General features: G+C 38.3%; 1 long non-coding RNA gene across 2 annotated transcripts in view; it reads right to left on the bottom strand.

Moving 5' to 3' along the window:
• LOC142404969 (uncharacterized) overlaps positions 1–19,662 on the bottom strand; it is a 116,133-nt gene that overhangs the window by 40,851 nt on the left and 55,620 nt on the right. The gene's annotated exons all lie outside the window — the stretch shown is intronic.

Below are 19,662 nucleotides of genomic sequence, written 5' to 3'. Positions count from 1 at the left end.
TTTCAGGATGAAATGGACTATGCCATAAAAGTGCTGCCTATTTCTCCCAGTTGACTGTAATGGCATACATCTGTCTTTGATCAAATGAGTTTCTTTTCTTGCAATCAGTGAATAGGTCTTTCCCATCTCTGTCACACCCAACCGATAAGCTCTAGGAAAAATTCTCTTTATATATCTTGAGTCTGTGTGATTAAATTTAATCTGATCTTTTTCTCCAGTTCTCAGTGTCACCTCATTCTCCCTTTATGATATCCCAGTTAATCTTTGAATATATCCCACAGATTTATGTTAAAAACAAACCTTGTCCACAATCTCTTATTTTCAGAGCCATGTAAAAAATGAAGTTGTTAAATAAGATCCTTCCAGGTTGATCCTTGAAAAAACTAGGAATAACCTGAAAACAAAAGGTCCCATATCTAGACAACTTAAATAAATAAATAATTAAGAAATCGCATGTAAGTAATTTCCATGAGTTAGCTGCCTTTACCTCTGCCAGTTTTCTCAACCATTTATGTTCCTTCTTCCAGTTATCTTTACTGCTCCTTTAGTCAGCTTCATTACTTTCTCATATTACATACCCTGTAAGGATAAATGGAGGATATGCATTTCACAAACTCTCTCTTTGATCTGCTATTCAAACTCTCCTATTATCTGTGCTCTGGTCACTGAGATTTGATTTATTTGACCCTATGTTGATATAAATGGTGCAAAAGTCTACACCAGAGCTTACTGCAGTCAGTTTGTTACCTAGCCAGTTGAGAGAAATAGACATTTCTTAATTTCTTTTTAAAGGTTCCTACATTTTTAAGTGTAGGTGAGAGTCATTGCACTGAGTGACTAAACTAAATCTTTCCTGTGTCTGTCTGTTCATTTTTAAGTTTGTCAGGTAATTGTCCACTAATAAAGGATGGAAGTTGGGATTCCCTATCAGAAATTTAGGCCAAAGCCTCTGTTTCATTTCCAACATAGCCATGGATTGCCCTTTAAAAATTAAAAGCTGTAATCAAATCAAGTGCCGAAACAAATTCAGTTATCCTCAGCTGAAACCTTCATATCCAAGGAAATATATGTCCAGGAAAATGATGCTGACACCAGCTGTTTGAGAATTCTCTTTCAAAATCTGTAATTTTTTAACAAAAATAAATTTTTGCACCTTTTTCAGAAAACTATGTTTTGCTTAGTTTTGTCCCCACATTTCCCTTGAGGTACTATTTCCTTTTTCAAAAAAGAAATGCACTGTGCGTCATTGATTACATAATCATCCACCACAGCCAAAAAGATATACAAAAAAAGAAGCATAACACACCCAAAGAGTAATTCTCATCTTCATGAGAGTTGTTTTCATCTTGGCAATGATCTCAGGAATAAATGTTGCAGTTTTCAAAAATGATATTTCAGGACTCTGGAGGCCAAATATATGTTAGAAAATTTAAACTTTCGTGGAGAAGAAAAATCTACTGATAAACTTCTATATTGAAATGAAAGTAAATTCATAATGTAAACCTACTGGAAATTCCAGTTTTGCCCAATGTCAGTTAGGACATATGAGACAACATCTTTTTTATGTATAAGAAGGTACAGCATTCTTCTTATATCTAAATATAAGGTCCTATATATTTGGACCTTATATTTAGATATCATTGGAATGTATAGCTGTATTCTATATCCTCACACACCCCAGAGGCAATTGATTGAGAAAGACTTGTTTGGTCTTGTTGAAGTCATGGCATGTTTAATGAAGTGTCCCTTAGTCAGTAAAACACCTAAGTTTGTACTCACCTACCTTTAAACAAGCATATTAGTTTTTTGTTGTATCAGGAACAACATGCTCAGTATTTTGCAAAACTGAACTCTGAATCAGTTATAAAATCTTCCTGTGGCATTTCATTTTTTCTTGAATTTCTTTTACAAAGAAAAACCAGGATCAATATTATTTAACTTATGCTTGATTAGGTGACACCCAAAAATCATATGAAGAAGTTACATGGTTAATGTGTAGCAAACCTTTTCATTGTTTACTGAAAAAAATGTTAAGTTGTGATACTAGTTCCTGCATTATATTGTTTGCAAGTGTTTCTTACATCTGAAAATGATAAAAGGTAACCATAAACTACAATGCATTTTGAAACAAAAATAAAAAAAAAGTTTTCAGTTGCTTCTCCAGGAGTATATTGCTGTCAGATAACCTGATACTGTACTCTTGGACTTGATTTTTTTTTTCTTTAATGTTGAAAGTACACTATTGAAAAAATGGGCAAAGATCCCCAAAATAAGAAGTCTGATTATTACTCCTATATAAGTCCAAAGGTACAGAATATGAACAGCCATTTCAACTGGTCTGAATAATGTTCATGAGTTCCTCTGATTTATCTTTCCATTGGCCCTTCTAGGAAAGTACCTTTCTTTTCCTTTTCTCCCGTCTTCTATATTTCATTTCATGTGTCTATTGAGGCTATGAAAGATAAAGCTATCTGCTTTCTCCTGTAGTAAAGAACTATATGGAATCAGTTCACCTGTCTGTCACTCCTCATTAAATTCTTACCCTCTTCATTCACATTCTGATCTTTGCAAATGAACATTTGCTTAATAAATGTTCCCAAGACTAACAGTGCAGAGTGAAAATCCCACACAGCAGTAAATTATTAACTCAGTCACAGGGGGAGTGCCATATATGACTTTTCAGAATGAGTTATTATGTGGATCATCATGTAATTATGAATTTTTCAAGCCATGATAGAGGAAAATTGAATATTTAATATTTTATGGACATATTCTGCACTGAGGACATCTTTCAAAATTTTATGATAATTTTTGGAGTGAGCAAAGAGCAGAACAAAAGTTACAAAATAATTACAAAGTGGAATATTTAATCACCATGGACATTGTTGGCAATTTCTCAAATTGCATAATATCATCAAGGTTGTGAACTTTTAATCACGATGTATTCAAACGGAAAAAATATATGCATTAAAATTAATATACAAGTATGTTTTGCTTGTTTAAGAAATGAGAATATGAGGCTTCCTACTTTATTGTACGATAGGTAGAATGATGTAAATATTCATGGCAAGACAACGGGCTGTCAAATGCTCCTGAATAGTCATGGATTGCCCCTGTGTGGGGCATTTAGAAATACGGAAACATGAACATAAACCTATGCTGCTTGCTCCAGGAATGCTTGCTGCAAGCAGGGAACATGAGGGGGAGCAGTGCAGGTGCCTAAGCATAGTCGTTTAGCACAATTTTAAACATCCTGGGGTATTCACAGCATCCACATGAGACTGGCAGAGACAACACAAGAGCTGTGGGAGAGAGGAGCCCTTCTGAAGCAGCAGCTGGATGCCAGGCAGGATATCCTAGGGCATCTAAATGGTATTAGACACTTACGTTCAGGCTTTTGAATCACTCTCTAGGAGTCAAAGCTGAAACGAAGGATGTTTTAAATGGCACTAAATTCCCACATATGGGCAATGGACTCGAGCTGTGAACTTCGGAAAGCAAGAATCACTAAGGAGAGGAAAATATTCACTTTTTGTTCTGATAAACAAGAATTTGAAAAGAAAAAATATTTTTAAGGCTGTGTTTCTGGGAAAAAAAAAATAACAAGCGCTTGATAGTAAACCAAATCAGATATCGATTTTGGCACTTTGATAACCTATCAACTTAGTGCAAATCTATCATAAAAATACCCAAGTAGTCTTCTTTTCCTTAACAGTCATTTACAGCTTGCCAGAAAACCTGCTGAAAACCAAGGTAAGGGAAGTACGAAAGCTTGAGAAGCCCATAGAGCAAAACAGAGTATATATAATAAGTACATGTTAGTCTGGAACTACTTGGGGGCTCATGCATATTTACAAATGCCTTAATTCTATTTATTTTAATTTATTTGTTTAAATAATTCACTCCATGTCCATTACAAAAACGTATCTTTATGCCACACATGAAATAATTCACAGTTAAAATACAAGCTATGTCCACCATTGCAGATTCTAAGGCACCAGCCTGACTTCATCGCCCAGAAGGGTAAATGATGGAAGTTAAAAGGTTTGGACCAGAATGACACTACATTGGCAATATGCTCAAGTCTTAAATTTAGTCACAAAGGGCATACTAAAAAACCACAACAGAGAAGGGGACCAGCAGGTACCATCCAGATGCTGAGAGGGTCCAAATCACCCAAATATTGAGAGGAAATATCTTGCTTCCTTTTACCAAAAATTCCCACATTGCCTTGATTCACGACTGCCTGCTTCCAGACAAAACTTCTTCATGCCCTTGCAAAGTAACTGGATGACGGCAACTCCTGCAACGTGCTGGGCTGAGAAGAACTACTCAAAAAATTTTGTGTAATATATTGTCTTATTTTAATGATATTGTGTATCTCTTTTGGGTTGTATATGGACCTGTATGTACATCTACATACACTTTAATATATAATTTTCAATATGATATACTACTGAGCATCTACCTGATCACTGCTGTGTTCCTTACTCCGAGGATAGCTCTCAAAACCATTCAGAATGAGGCGCTTGTGAAATTTGAATTATCTTTTGATTTTGGAAACAAAGTTATAAGGTGTCTAGGTGACAAAGAAAACATTTTTCTTTTAAGCTACAAATAAATCTAGACATTATGAAATGCTAGGAGCCAAGTACTTAGTGTCAAGTATGTGATTACAATATACAATAATAAGAATGATATTTCTTCTTCTCTTTGCAGGAACATCATCGATAAATGACGTGGCTCAAATCATATGATGATCTCAATAATGAATATCAATTCCAGTCCAGGTAATTATAGTTTTTCTATCTGTAATTACACTGGCAGATTCAAATATGGATAATACCTTTTGTTGTTTCCAGTTTCAATTATGTGTTTGGGTTACTACATGCTATTAAATACTTGTTCACTCCGAAAATGACTATCAGAGACAAGTTAAGTGTATGAATGACATGTAGAAGTGTGATTACTATTAACATTTTGAAATAGTACACATTTGCTTAATGTTCACCCAAGAAACTTCCCTTTGCTCACGAAATTCAATAACTGGCATTAGGGTCAGAAAAGCACGTCATCTATCTCTGCTAGCCAGTGCAGGATTTTCACGCCTGTTCCAGTGATATTGACTAGGCATTTTTATCTTCGTATGGATCTACAAAACAAGCATCTTGGCACTCATCTCTGCAATTTCTTTGCAGAAGTGAAGCTACAGGTTTTCTCACTGTCGGTAATCTCTGGCCCCGACAGTTCGTGGCATGGACATTTGGTAGGTCACAGTGACAAGAAGAGCCCATCCTGCTTCATGCATGAATGTCACAGAGCCACCTCTGCCCCTTCAGTAGCACTCCAGGGACTTTTATATGCTAATGAGCATTTCTAGCTATAACAGCAGAGGAGCAATCACGGACAAATGCTCAGGTGGATTTCTTTGCTTGCCTAGGCATCTCCCTTCATGATTTTATATAGCAAACGACCATACTGTACTTTTCAGGATGCCTATGGTGATAAATCTTCTGCAGCCTGTTCAGGAATGTAGATTCAATGAGCTTACTAAGCATGAATTGGCTCCTATTGAAATCAAAGCCAAAACCTTTACTGCCGGCATAAAGCACCAGCACTAGATCCCTGAGCCAGTCTCAGATCACCAAAGAAAATGGTCCATACTAAATTAAAGAGCAGTGTAGAATACCATATAGAATACTATAGAAAACTGCTATTTTAAGTAAGTGGGGTCTGACTGGGAGTCACTTACTAACAAAGAAAAATAGATGTCCTAATTTTGCAAAGGCACAAAACCCAAAAGCTTTATTTTTAGTATTAAAAAACACTGCTCCCAATCACAGTGAACGGAACAAAGTCCTGGCTGACAAGGGACATGTACAATACCCCTCACTACATTAGTGTTTTCTTTGAATAGTAAACAAAAGCCATATTTAGCACTTCCATAGCACTTTATATGCTCAAAGGACTTCACTAACCATTACTGGCATATCTAGAAGCTTCTTATATGCAAATGAATGCAGATATGAGAGTAGGCATTAGAAGGAAGGATATTAGAATACATTAGCAAATGGACAATAGAAAACAGCTGGTTTGACTGGCTGACTGTGGAGGATCTGAGTAGGGAGCAGCGGATAGCATAATTCACTGCTCAGAATTATGGAAAGAATTGTGCTGATTGCTGTCATGGCTTAGAAACTCATCACTTAATTAACAATATAAATATTTTAAAAATTAACATTTTATAAAACCACAATAAGAGGTTCCATTGTGAGAATGGGAAAAGATTAATTCACAGTTGGCTGGACCGATGGCACCCAGCCTTCATTCTCTTGCCTTACAACAACACACTCGGTGAGAATTAATACAACACAATTCATGCCCTGTCATGTCTCATTACTTAATTATGAAATGTCTGTAGTACTTTGGATATTACTGAGCCTGTTTGATTGGCTGTGACTGATGTCATACCCACTTTAATACTAGCCGGTACATGCATGGATAGGCCTGTCCCCCTTCTCACCATTTTCCTTCTTTCTATTCATGAATTCTATTTCATAACAGTAATAATATACTCCAGGTGGTGCATTTCTAGGGAAATATTGCATTTCTCAAGTGGGTAAAGTCATTTGGCCTTTCAGCCTTATGCCTTGCAACATCTTCCTGGGCATGTTATAATTGCCCAGAAATACACTATATCTTGTGTATTATAATTTTTACACGCCACTGTTTCTTTTTCACTTGACCAGCCCCAATAGACTCCAATAGGAAAAGAGGAGTCATCAGGTGCATTTTTTTTCAAATGAGCCTCTCACATATATTTGCAAGACTTGGAGTGTCTCATGCACATATAATTTAAATGCATTAATTTACAAATATTAATCATTTAACATCCTGTATAAAATATAATGGCCACATTCTTATGTCCCTTGATAATTCCAGAGCACTGTCTCCTGTGTCTCTAAGGTGCAGCAGCACAAGATGACACACTTGATTTAGTAAGAGTGCAGAACCACATGCAGTGATATAATAGAATGCTTAGATATTTTAAGTGAGATGCTACAGTAAATGTTTATGAAAGCTGAAAAGGAATCATTCTTGTAGAGCAATCTTTGAGTCTAATGATCGAAGAAAGTACAAGACGGGTGTACTCTTCGCTGGGTAAAGAACTGGCTGGACGGCCGGGCCCAGAGAGTGGTGGTGAATGGAGTTTACTCCGGTTGGTGGCCGGTCACAAGCGGTGTTCCCCAGGGCTCGGTGTTGGGGCCAGTTCTGTTTAACATCTTTATCAATGATCTGGACGAAGGGATCGAGTGCACTCTCAGTAAGTTTGCAGACGACACCAAGTTGTGTGGGAGTGTTGATCTGCTGGAGGGTAGGCAGGCTCTGCAGAGGGACCTGGACAGGCTGGATCGATGGGCTGGGGTGAATTGTATGAGGTTTAACAAGGCCAAGTGCAAGGTCCTGCACCTGGGCCACAGCAACCCCATGCAACGCTACAGGCTTGGGGAAGAGTGGCTGGAAAGCTGCCTGGCAGAGAAGGACCTGGGGGTGTTGGTTGACAGCCGCCTGAATATGAGCCAGCAGTGTGCCCAGGCGGCCAAGAAGGCCAATGGCATCCTGGCCTGTATCAAAAATAGCGTGGCCAGCAGGACTAGGGAAGTGATTGTGCCCCTGTACTCGGCACTGGTGAGGCCGCACCTCGAATACTGTGTTCAGTTTTGGGCCCCCCACTACAAGAGGGATATTGAGGTACTGGAGCGCGTACAGAGAAGGGCAACGAAGCTGGTGAAGGGTCTGGAGCAGAAGTCTTATGAGGAGCGGCTGAGGGAGCTGGGACTGTTTAGCCTGGAGAAAAGGAGGCTGAGGGGAGACCTCATCGCTCTCTACAACTACCTGAAAGGAGGTTGTAGAGAGGTGGGGGTCGGTCTCTTCTCCCAGGTAACAAGTGATAGGACAAGAGGAAATGGCCTCAAGTTGCGCCAGGGGAGGTTCAGACTGGATATTAGGAAATTTTTCTTCACCGAGAGGGTTATCAAGCATTGGAACAGACTGCCCAGGGAAGTGGTTGAGTCGCCATCCCTGGAGGTATTTAAAGGACGTTTGGATGAGGTACTTAGAGACATGGTGTAGTGATGGTTTTTGGCAGTGTTAGGTTTATGGTTGGACTCGATGATCTTAAAGGTCTTTTCCAACCTATATGATTCTGTGATTCTGTGATTCTGTGAAGGCATTCTGTTCAGTTTATGGTAAACTACTGAAGTCAAAACCTACTTTAAGTAGGAAGAAAAAATAATTTAGGCATCAAAAATATCCTCAGATTTAAACAGGAAAAAATCTTACAAGATATTTCTAGTCCCTCCAACACAGAAGTTTGACATACACACTTATGGATCAGCAGAGTTGGGCTGAAATCTGAGTCAACTTCATCTCTTCTGAGTTACTAGAGTTCAGTTTTGAAGTTATGATTCAACCTGTCATGAATACTTTGTTCTCCTACAGTAATTTCCAACCAAATCTCTCTAATAACTCAATGAGCTTTAATGAATCAAGCCTTCTGGCAAAGTCCAAAAGGAAGGTCAATTTAGTAGAAACTAAATTACGGCAGTTTGCTAAGTTAGCACTTTTTATACCTGTAATTATAAAATGGGAAACCACTCTCCTACTAGAGTCAAATATTCTTCCAGTAGTTCCATTCTTACTTTATTTTTTGCTTCCTCTGGAGGTGACACCTCCCATTGCCTGAACTAGGGCTGCCCTAGACTTAACTATAGTAAATGTAAGATTGGAGCACGACTGGGCAGTTAAACACAAGACTGTGCCTTATGACGCTTCTGTTCTGCCCCCATCCTGGCCTGGACTTCTCATGTCTGCTACAGACATACTTCAGGTGTGAAACAGTATTGCACACAGTGCCTCCTCTGAAACTACCAGGTAGAGGTGGTGACTTCCTCTCTGTTAGGATGAGCTGATAAATAAAACGAAGGCCACAGCCAGAAATGAACATATTTCAGCAGCTGGAAAGTGCACACATTTGTGCCACCTATGGCAAAGGGGTGTTAAAGCTCTGGAGAGACTGTTCTTGAAATAAGTGGGGCAAGAACAAGCTGAAGATTTTAATTTTGCATGATGTGTAATGTCAAGTTTATAAAAAAATAACAAATTGGATTTTCCCATGGTTCTCTTCAGTTTTGGTATACCTGCTGTAAACCAATATGGTCCTGGAGAAAACAAGGTGTAAGGCTAACCAAGTTTACATCCCTGCTTTGTGGAAAATAAAGCAAGGGGAGGTGAACTAGAACAGATAGCTGGGATATATTCTATGAGAAAGAATTTTTCTTCAGAGTGAATATTTAAGACCTATTAAAAATGTCAATGAGTTGAATGTAGAGGTGAAAATGTATCCAAACCACATCCTCAAATCCAATTTGCCTCTTAAAAGAGGGAAAATTAATAAACGAGGTCAGCATTAAAGTCCAGAATAATTGTGGACTTAGGAAGACTGACATTTCCCATCATCCAGGAGCTCTAACCCAGCAGCTTCTTCTGTAGGTAATGATTTCAACCCCATTTATCAGAAAAACAGAAAGCTTTAGTCCTTGGTGGTGTCTCTTCTCCTCTCATAGGTATTATCTTTGGCTCAGATACTTGAATGCCTCGATATCCTTTGGGACAAGCTCCTGAGTGATTGGAGCATTAACGGCACTGCATTAAGTTCCCCCCGTCTCTGCCCGAGGGACAGTAATCCATGCCTCCTACCTGCATGAAGAATGCCTTTATCAGCAAATAACAGTTATTCTGAGGCTGGAAGCTCTCGGTCTTCTTGTTAAGCTGTTTCACTTCATATAAAACAAACACTCCTTCACACAGAGAGGGAACCAGTACCACCTCCTACCTGAGTTTCCTAACCACTCATCTATACATCCATCTTCATCTACTTTCTGGCACAACAGCATCCTCTGCAACAGGACAGCCTCCATCCTACAAGACTATCCTAACAGCGAAGCTATGAGAGGAAAACTAGAAAAAATTCCTCCTCCTGTATGTGTGCGCGGAGGGGGCAGAGGCTTAGCTAGCTATTCCTGCACTGCATGCAGGCAAGCTCTTGTTTTATGACTCCCAGAAGGGCCTAAATAAGAGGCTGGAAGAAGGGAACCAACACAGCATAGCAGTGCCAAGACTTACCTAAGGGTAGATGTACACATCCAGCTACAGAAATTTCAGTTTTCTGTGCTTTTAGTATCCGGCCTGAGTGTCATTGTTGCCAGTGTTTCCCATATCAGATTTAGACACTTGACAAGGCATGAGTACCTCATTTTCCCTTGGGAATCTGAACCTTAATGTACAGCATAGTGAACTATAAAGCAGCTTGGGAAGTATTGGGATTGACATCAGGTAGGTAACAAATACTAGCTTATCGTTTGATGTTGCACATGTAGATCCCTGGAATTCAAGAGGTAGCCGGAGTCAGTCATGCTCAGTCACTGACATGCAGGTAATTCCTGTTACAATTGTGCAGTACTTGGCTCTAGGATTGTTTTACCATTTTCCTTAAATTCATCAAACAGGCTTTGAACAACGTTATGATGGACATCTGGTTTCAAATAGTGGGGGTTTCTAACAATTACTATCAATTAAACCCTAGAAACCTACCAAACGGCAATAAAAAGAGAAAAAACCCAGATATCGGGTTGTAGTGGATTATTTTGCCAGTAGTGAAGAAAGATCTGACAAATTAACATAACTATTTTAATTATCCAAACACATCAGTAACCTTGCCAGCCTTCCTCTATGATAAAAATTCATTCTCTCTCTTTAGAAGAATTATACTTATCACTCTTTGCTCTTGTTTATTATCAGGGTAATAGTTTTTCACCTGAGAAAACAACCGTGTGTTATCAAAGTGACTGATCACACAGCAGTATGAATAAATAAGTAATAACAAAATCATAGATGAATATAGTTTGTGAAATACTGATGTAATTACAATTGTTTTCAAGAAAATTTTAAAGATTCATTACTAGAGGTAAAGAGTTTTGTAAAATTACAAACTGTTTTGAAACCAGTTGTGTAGAAAGACAGTGATCAAACATAATTTATCAAATTAATTTTACTACTAATTTACTACTACTACTACTAAATTATTTAATGTATTAATAATTATAAAGATCCATAAGAACTTGGAACTCAAGGAGTGACTAAGTACATTGAACTGTTATTGGTACTACCAAAGGCAAGGGGAAAAGTTACACAGACTAATGAATAGAATAAGACTGCAAAATATGTGATATTTTATATCATATATGATATTTTCAGTTACGGATTATCTCCATACTTTGTTTTTCAGGATAAGCTCATGCATCCTTTTTTTCAGCAAGGAGTAAAAGTTTCAGTAGGTTGTGAATTTGAAGATATTCTCATCTTAATTGTGACATTGTTTACTTTGTTTGGAAAGACCCAAGTGACGTTAAACAATTACATAAATAAGGAATACTGCCATGTAAGTATTAAAATGTAATAACTATTTTTGCTCTGCAATGATAATAGGGCCATGAGTGATATGAATTGATAAGGAATACAATCTATTTCTTCAGTGTTAGCACATACATTCGCACCAGCAACATAGTTTATGTTTACCAGAAGAGCTGTCATTCAACTGACAGATGGCTCCAGTGGCTGAACATAAAACAACTCACTGAAATTGTTCAGCGATTCCCAAACTACTTTAACAATGTATTCCAAATTCCCATAATTTTATGTGAAACTATAATTTATTTATTGATGTCACTTCTTATTCAACCCCTATCACTCCAATCTGAGCACCTCCCAGTATTATAAAACATATATAGAAGATATATTATTTCTCCTCTTCTTTCCAGTCAGCAAACATTTTAGAATAATTTTATTTTTCTATACATCTATATCTCTGTGTATTTGGGAAGAAAGAACAAATCCCACTTCTCCATCATGACATTTACTATATGCTCACACATACACATATATAAAAATATAAATATACTTTATAATATTGTATATCATATGTATACCACATACACATATAAATGGTAAAAGTTGTGATGGAGAAGTGGGATTTGTTCTTTCTTCCCAAATACATAGATTTCATTTTCTGGGGAGATTTAATCTGCTTTTCTAGCCCCAGTACCTTCAATGTTTTCTTCCAGAGAAACCACTCTGGGAAAGAGGGCTGGTGGTGCCTGTCTCTTCGCTGTGTGTGCACGGCAGGGTGACTTTGAGAAGTCATACCTTCTCCTCAGTACCAGCGCTGCATCTCGAGGCAAGGCACATATCAGTGTTGCACAGTTTATCCCCAAAGTGCTGAATATGGCCAAAAACCATCTCTTTTTTCTGGAGGTGTCCAATTTCAAACGACTCCAGGCATCACGGAAGTAATGCTCGGATTATTTTGAAGTCCAAATTCTCACCTCAGCATGGTGGTATCCTTTTCAACGGTGACATTGACTTAGAATATTTAAGCCAGATAAACCTAGACAGGAATTGCTCTGTACTTCTTGAGCCCAAGCTCAGTCCTCCCCAGAAATGAAGATGAGGTCGAAGTCTGAGATAACTTTGCAAAAATCCTTTTGTAGGAAGAGGATGACCATGCAGCAGGCAGAGGGATTGCTGATCTGGAAGCACCATGCTGCTGGGCTGTCCTTGGGGAACCAGCATCAATGACCACGCACACAAAACGTGGTCATGTAGCACACCCAGTTAGGTTCGCAGTCTAAAACTAGTGGCAAGCCTGTATACTTTGTCCCCTTTCACCTTCAATCAGCTTGCCTGTTCATGCCACAGAGAAGAGAGAAGAGAGAGCAAAGAGAAACCCTTGCTCGGAAGGCACCACTCCACACAAAGAAATGTCACCTCCCAGCCAAGGAACTGGACCTTCCCAGCCAGCCTGTTGAGCTGCAGGAGCCTGTGCAAGTTTTCTACCAAAATGTGTCAGAAACTAGTAACTGCCAGAGCTGGGAGATGAATAAATGATGTTTGTGGTGTAGGACCTGGACCCAGGAGTGTGCCATGCTCCCTGTTCCCACAGAGCAACTGACAGTTCTGAGATAATCTGGAAGTCTCTGTACAGTGTTTCTTTCATGTTCATGGACCAGACTAATCAGGGCATAAGATAACTGTGTTAGTTAATTGTCACAACTCAGAGAGGAGGAGAAAGTGGATGTGGAGCATTGGGTCAGCAAGGTTCTATGGGGAGTTCTGCATTCAAATAAAAACTAATCCGTTCAGCCTTTCTTGGCTTTTGATGCTGCTTGGTACTCTTCAAAACCAGTGCAGCTGGGTAGATCTGCTTTTGCAGCAAAGTAGAAGTTTGGGTACACTGCTCAGGCATTAGATATGGCTGTGTGTGGCAACTGTCAAGGGACACAAATGATATCAGACTACCAGACTATGAATAAACAGGGGCTGGCAACCAAAGCACACCATGCTTGGTCAGTATGATCTCAGGCTCTGGTACATCCAGCTGTTACATAGCCTAGGATCTCCTGACAGTCCCAGATGGTGGTGTTGGGTTTCAGGGCTGGGCCACAGCTATGGACCATTTGTGAAAGCCAACAGCTGGTAAAAAAAGGAGTAAGTCAGTGTGATTTGTGCAGCTGTACTTATCTATGAGGTGAGGTGAGAGTAATACCACAAGGTTTTGTAGAAAGACACACCAAGGGGTCATAGGTATCTTTAATGGCATGGTGATACCATGCCAATAAAGGAAGAGACATTGCCAGAAGTGGGTAATTCAGGGAATCTCTGAGGGCACTGCCAGACTTCTTAGGATCACAAGTGGGGAATGGCACAGCACATTGCACGTTGCAAATGCCAGGACATGGAGAACTGGCGTGTACGGGTTGTGTGAGAGGTCTAGTAGCAGAACAGTGAAGCAAGCTGTGGCACCAAAGTCAGGACTCTTGTCTACCACCAGTGTTGCTGTCAGCAGTAACTAACAAGTAGGGAAAAGTCTAACAGTAAACATGATATTATAGGGTGAAGGAAACAGGGTGAGTGGAAGGTTTTCCTAGGATCAGAGCCGAAAGCTTTGATGACTTCTGAAGAGAGATATCCATTTGGAGTCGATGGATGTGTTTGTGTGTGGACAAATTGAAACATTTTACTTATTAAATGTGCTACATAACAGAAGTTGATTAGGACATTTTTAGAAGGAACCTCTTTATCAAAATTTTGGTAGCAAATGTTTCGAAAACAATACTTATTTACTTAGGGTTTGTTTGTTGTGTCTTTTTTACTTCTTATAAAATATCTGCTTCTATGTCACATTACCTGTGTAAATATTTGAAGTTAAACCTAAAAGCACTGAAATAATAGCTACTCGGTGAAACAGAGGTTCTTGTCAAAGAATAAAAACCAAAGCCTTACAGACATGTACACAAAAACAAAAAAAAAGAGGAAAAAAAAACCCCAAAACACCTATATTTAATATCCTCACATTAAAATTTGTATTACAGTCAAAGCCCTGCAAATGTTACGACTTCTTCCTGTGTGCTCCATCAGCTAGAAGACATATGACAATTCAGCAGTATAGACTTTCCATACCAAAGGAGGAGTCAGTTCCAAAACATAGCAGTTGAGGGAAATGAAAAGTTTTGCATGCAATTTTCTCTGATATTCCTCCTATATAGCCAGCTAGAACATATCTACTCTCAATTGTTACTGTTAGTAGTAATAAGAAGGGTGTGGGGCAGGGGGAAGCAGTTTGCCTAGTACTTCTCTTCTCAGAGAGAATATTAATCTCTAGTTGTGAGGAAATGATCACAGAATCACAGAATTGTTTAGGCTGGAAAAGACCTTTAAGATCATTAAGTCCAACCGTAAACCTGACACTACCAAGACCACCACTACACCATGTCCCTAAGCACCTCATCCAAACGTCTTTTAAATACCTCCAGGGATGGGGACTCAACCACTTCCCTGGGCAGCCTGTTCCAATGCTTGATAACCCTTTCAGTGAAGTAAAATTTCCTAATATCCAGTCTAAACCTCCCCTGGCGCAACTTGAGGCCATTTCCTGTTGTCCTATCACTTGTTACCTGGGAGAAGAGACCGACCCCCACCTCTCTACAACCTCCTTTCAGGTAGTTGTAGAGAGCCATAAGATCTCCCCTCAGTCTCCTTTTCTCCAGGCTAAACAGTCCCAGCTCCCTCAGCCGCTCCTCATAAGATAGTTCTCTGTATGCTATGAATCCAAGATTTGTTTTCAAGCTGTTGAGAAAATCTGGCCAATTAGAGTAGCTATTAAAAGAACTTGCCACTATGCAGCTTGTGGTACTGGTTGTGACTGTGGTACTGGTGAGTTTAGGCAGCTAGCATATGCAGACAGGATCTCCCTCTGGAGGGCTTCGAAAGCATGTACTTTGACCATACAGGTGACTCAAGAATCTCTTTAAGGATGTCCGCTTCTCTAAGTACTTTTAGATATAAAAGTACTTAGATAGAGTACATTTAGATATAAGTTGGATGCTTCACGTACAGATGCTGGATGACCAGGGGTTGAACTTCTCCCCTTGCTTATAAACTTGGCTTTAACTGCAGACAATATACTTGGGTACATCACTGACCCCCATGTTATATAACCCCACATTAAAAGCAGCATTATTTAATGCTCTTTAAAGCACATGATGGACAAGCAAGAATTTTGTTCCTGCCACTCACCAGATGCATGACTTTGGGCAAGCCAGTTTCCTTGGCCTCCGTATACCCATAGAGGCTATGGTTTATGACAGAGGCTATTCTTAGGTCAAAAAAGTGTAATGAAAATAAATCACTATTGTAAAACCCTACGGGACAATTGAACAAGGGAGATTATATAACTGAAACTAAAGAATTCATTTTATTTATAAATTTTTTAATTAAGAATCATACCCTCTTATCAAGGTCACTAGGATGATTTTCACATGCATTCAAGCCTCTGTAGGCTGAAGTGAGGGAATATTGCTGGACTGCTTCTGTACTCCAAAGAGGAATTTACTCTCACTGCACCTTATATTTCTATTAGAGACACATCTGCTAAACAGCTGAAATCCATTTTTCTTTTATTCTCAGATCAACACAAATTGCAACAAATTTGGTTTCCACTGACCATTTGTTTAAGAGAAATGCTTTTACTGATCTTGTCAACACTAATGTTCATGGCAATGCTTGAATTATTCAGGCCCACTTTGCTTAAAAACAAGTTATGAAGTTCCATAAATGTATGGAGTTATTATGAACAAATTGTAATACAGATTGTCCAACTTGAAGACCTAATGCTCTTAAATGAGATCCTTAATGACAAAATCAAGTGTATAAATATGGCCTTAATTTCTGCAGACATGTAAAGCTATGGAGTTACCTTGATGTTTTTCTGAATATGGTTTTTTTCCTAAACCAGGATCTCTCTCAGCTGTAGAGTTGATGGGAAGATTATTCTCCTCATAAAAAAATCTATACCAAGGGACAGGACCAAACACTAAAATATATGTATTTTTCTGACAAGAAAATTAACTTGTAAAAAAAATATATTTTTTAAAATATCTTCTTGGTTTGTTTTCCCCAGCAATTTTTACAGAATATTTTTAATCCAAACTGCTGCCTGTAAAAACCAATTTAAAGATTCATTGTATTACAACCATGACCATTTTAAACTACTGAAAAATAGCTATATAGCAAGAAAGAAATAGGCAACTTTTTTTTCATGGATATTTAGAAGTACACACCAGTTCGTTATTGGATGAGTGAGCATGAGGAAAATCTAATGGTCAGACTTTTACCTTTTGCTGCAAAAGCTGGTGGACAGTCAGAAAAGATGCTATGAGGAAAGAGTTTGCAGAAATCAAAATAGCTGTACAGAATATAAAGCCATAGGTAGTGAAGGTAGGGAAACACTGATTAAAGTTACCGTAAAAGCATTCCCTTTTTCAGTTAGTTACAAAGCAAAGGTGAAGCTTCTTGTCTTTCACATTGCATGGTAAATAGCTCTGCTGTATTTCCACCATAATTATCTAACTTTGTTTTCCACGAGGCCTCCCACTTTGCATGCAAGCCTAAATCTTCATGCTACAGATCTACAGTGCAGATTGGCATCTGCTCCCTCTGTTTAGCAAGAACTAGGAACAGGAACAGGTTTGTTGGGTGAAATATTGTCGAGACCTTGACATCCATATTACACATTTCAGGGGTTACATCAGACCCGTTTCAAAACTGGTTTTGTTTCATCCAAGAACCCAGTTCTTGTGCTCTGAGGTTTTTCTGCAACATGAACCAAAGCATGCTATGTGGGAATGACTGGAAAATTTACTCCATAAGCACACTGACAATCCAACCTAAAATAATAATATAGACATATCTTTCATCTGTCAGAGGATGGGTGGCCATCTCCTCGGCCCTGTGTTAGACAGCATTGTTTGTAAAGACAAGTCCTTTACTAAAATGAAAATAAAGCCACATGGTTTCTCATGTGGATCCCATTCATGAAATGAAAAATGAAATTCTGGAAATGTACTTTTTGGGGAAACAGCCTAAACAAATATTTGCAAACCTTGTTATTCCATTGTATCTTAAAGATAACTGAAGGAATTTATTGACTACTTTTGGTAATTTGTTCACACCAGCCATGACACACATACGTGATCACTATCTGTATTTTAAATATCTGTTTGAAGAAATAAATTAACCTTTCCAATTTGGCAGGTAATTATATGAAAATTATTAGTGAACAGAAGTGTAATATTTTCCATAAAAATTAAATGTATGTTTTTGCATACTTTCTTCCATTCATCCTCATAGACAATAACAACCTTCTGCAGCTGATCATTTTCATTTCTCATGAGCACCTTCTCATGTCTTTGGGGTTTTTTTTCATTAATAAGTTCAAATATCAGAACAACAAGGCATCCACCAACTTAGACTTCTAAATTAATACTTGATCTTTGCTCTACTGTGCTTTGTATTTCATTAAACAATTGCATAATGTTCTTATTGGAAATATTATTCTTCATCCTGAAAGACTGCTTTCTATTCTTTCTGTTGTGCAAAGTCTAAATTTAGTTTCTGTGCTTTTCAGGGCATGAAAAAATGAGGAGCAAAATCCGTCTTAAGTACTTATGCAAGTTATATGCAAGTTTTCAGTAATATAAAATAATAATGTAAACATTTCTGGCACCAAAAGAAAGATATAACCTTTTTCTCAATTAATTTTCCAGACTTCAAGTGTAGCTTTGTCCCTGCTGCTTACAGGATTCTTTGGTTTGGTGACTTAGCAGCCTACAGCTTCTAAAACTAGGAAGTATTCGGAAATGAATCTGAGTAGTTGAGGGCGTGAAGGATGTGCATCACTGGGAGAACACTTTTAAAGTCTTTGTAAAAGAATATGTATGAAATTTGTACGTGACCAATACAAGTACACATTGACATCACCAAATTAAACTCTGAGAGACTGAAGTGCTGCCCTATATATATTTAGGTGCCCATCACACCCTCAAATAGCACTCAGTCCACAGAGTGAAAAGGGAATTGGACAGTCAGAATGCAGAAGTAGAACTTGAAAACTTTTTGTTCCTGCTTTTTAATGACAGGAGATTCTCACTGATGAGAACTGAAATAGGAATTGCAGAACTGATCTTCACCTTAAAATCACCCTCATCAGAAAACTAAACATCTTGTCTTCTCTTGTCAGGGAATTTTATTCATAGTCATTGACAGAACGGAAAGCCAGAAGCTTTATTAGACCTGCAGACTGAAAAATTGTCTTATTTTAATTTGTCTTAAAGCCCAGAGCTGTCAGCAAGTGCCTCACTGTCTGAAGAGGTAGCCTTAGGACATCTTTTGGCTGGGCAGTTAGTAGGATGTGCATGTAATAGGAAGAATGTACATGTACCTAAGGAGTGCACCATACATTCTTTATCTTGGATTATATAAATCCCATTGTTTAAAATGATCTGAGAACTATATGTAATCTGAATTAACATCCCCCGGTGAGGCAAATTGTCACTTACCTAAATTTGCAATAGAAATGTTGGAAGATAATAGGATTGCTAAGGCTTTATTTGGAGAAAAATAAAATAAAAAATATCATTTTTAAAGTGTTTCTACCAGGCCCTTTAAATGATAGTTAAAAGGCTTTTTTGAGTTCCAGATGACATTTAGAGGTTGCAAGTTCACTACTGGCTCTAAACCTCTCAAGGTTTTTTAGGTTGCAAAGCACAGACATACCCTGAAAATTCCTTTTTTTCTATATGGTTTTCAAGGCATCTGATACAAAATCCTCTACGATTTTCCTTTTCTGAAGTCAAAGTAACCTCTTTGTTTAGAAGATATGGCAGTGATAGATTTCTTTCAACTCAATTTTGAAAGGTTTATAATAAGAATGGTCTTCTGCTGAAACTTAGTTGAAGAACCATCTCACTTCTCTGTCATATTTGAAGTTTGTCCCTTTCTTCTAAGGAATAAATCTGGTCATAATAATTGTCCTTGTGATTAACATTTAACAGACATGAGTCTGTAACAATTTCACAAATCTTGGTTTTGTGACAGGATGCACACTGCCTACTAGAAATATCACACACAGCCTGGGAATTCAGAGCACCTAAGCAAGGTGGCTCCATTCCTGTTACACTGAATAGACTGGGAGAGGTGTTTGTGGAA

Source organism: Mycteria americana, chromosome 1 (genome assembly GCF_035582795.1).
Source record: "Mycteria americana isolate JAX WOST 10 ecotype Jacksonville Zoo and Gardens chromosome 1, USCA_MyAme_1.0, whole genome shotgun sequence".
NCBI classification, from domain to species: Eukaryota; Metazoa; Chordata; class Aves; order Ciconiiformes; family Ciconiidae; genus Mycteria; species Mycteria americana.
This window is presented reverse-complemented; position numbering and strand designations above follow the sequence as displayed.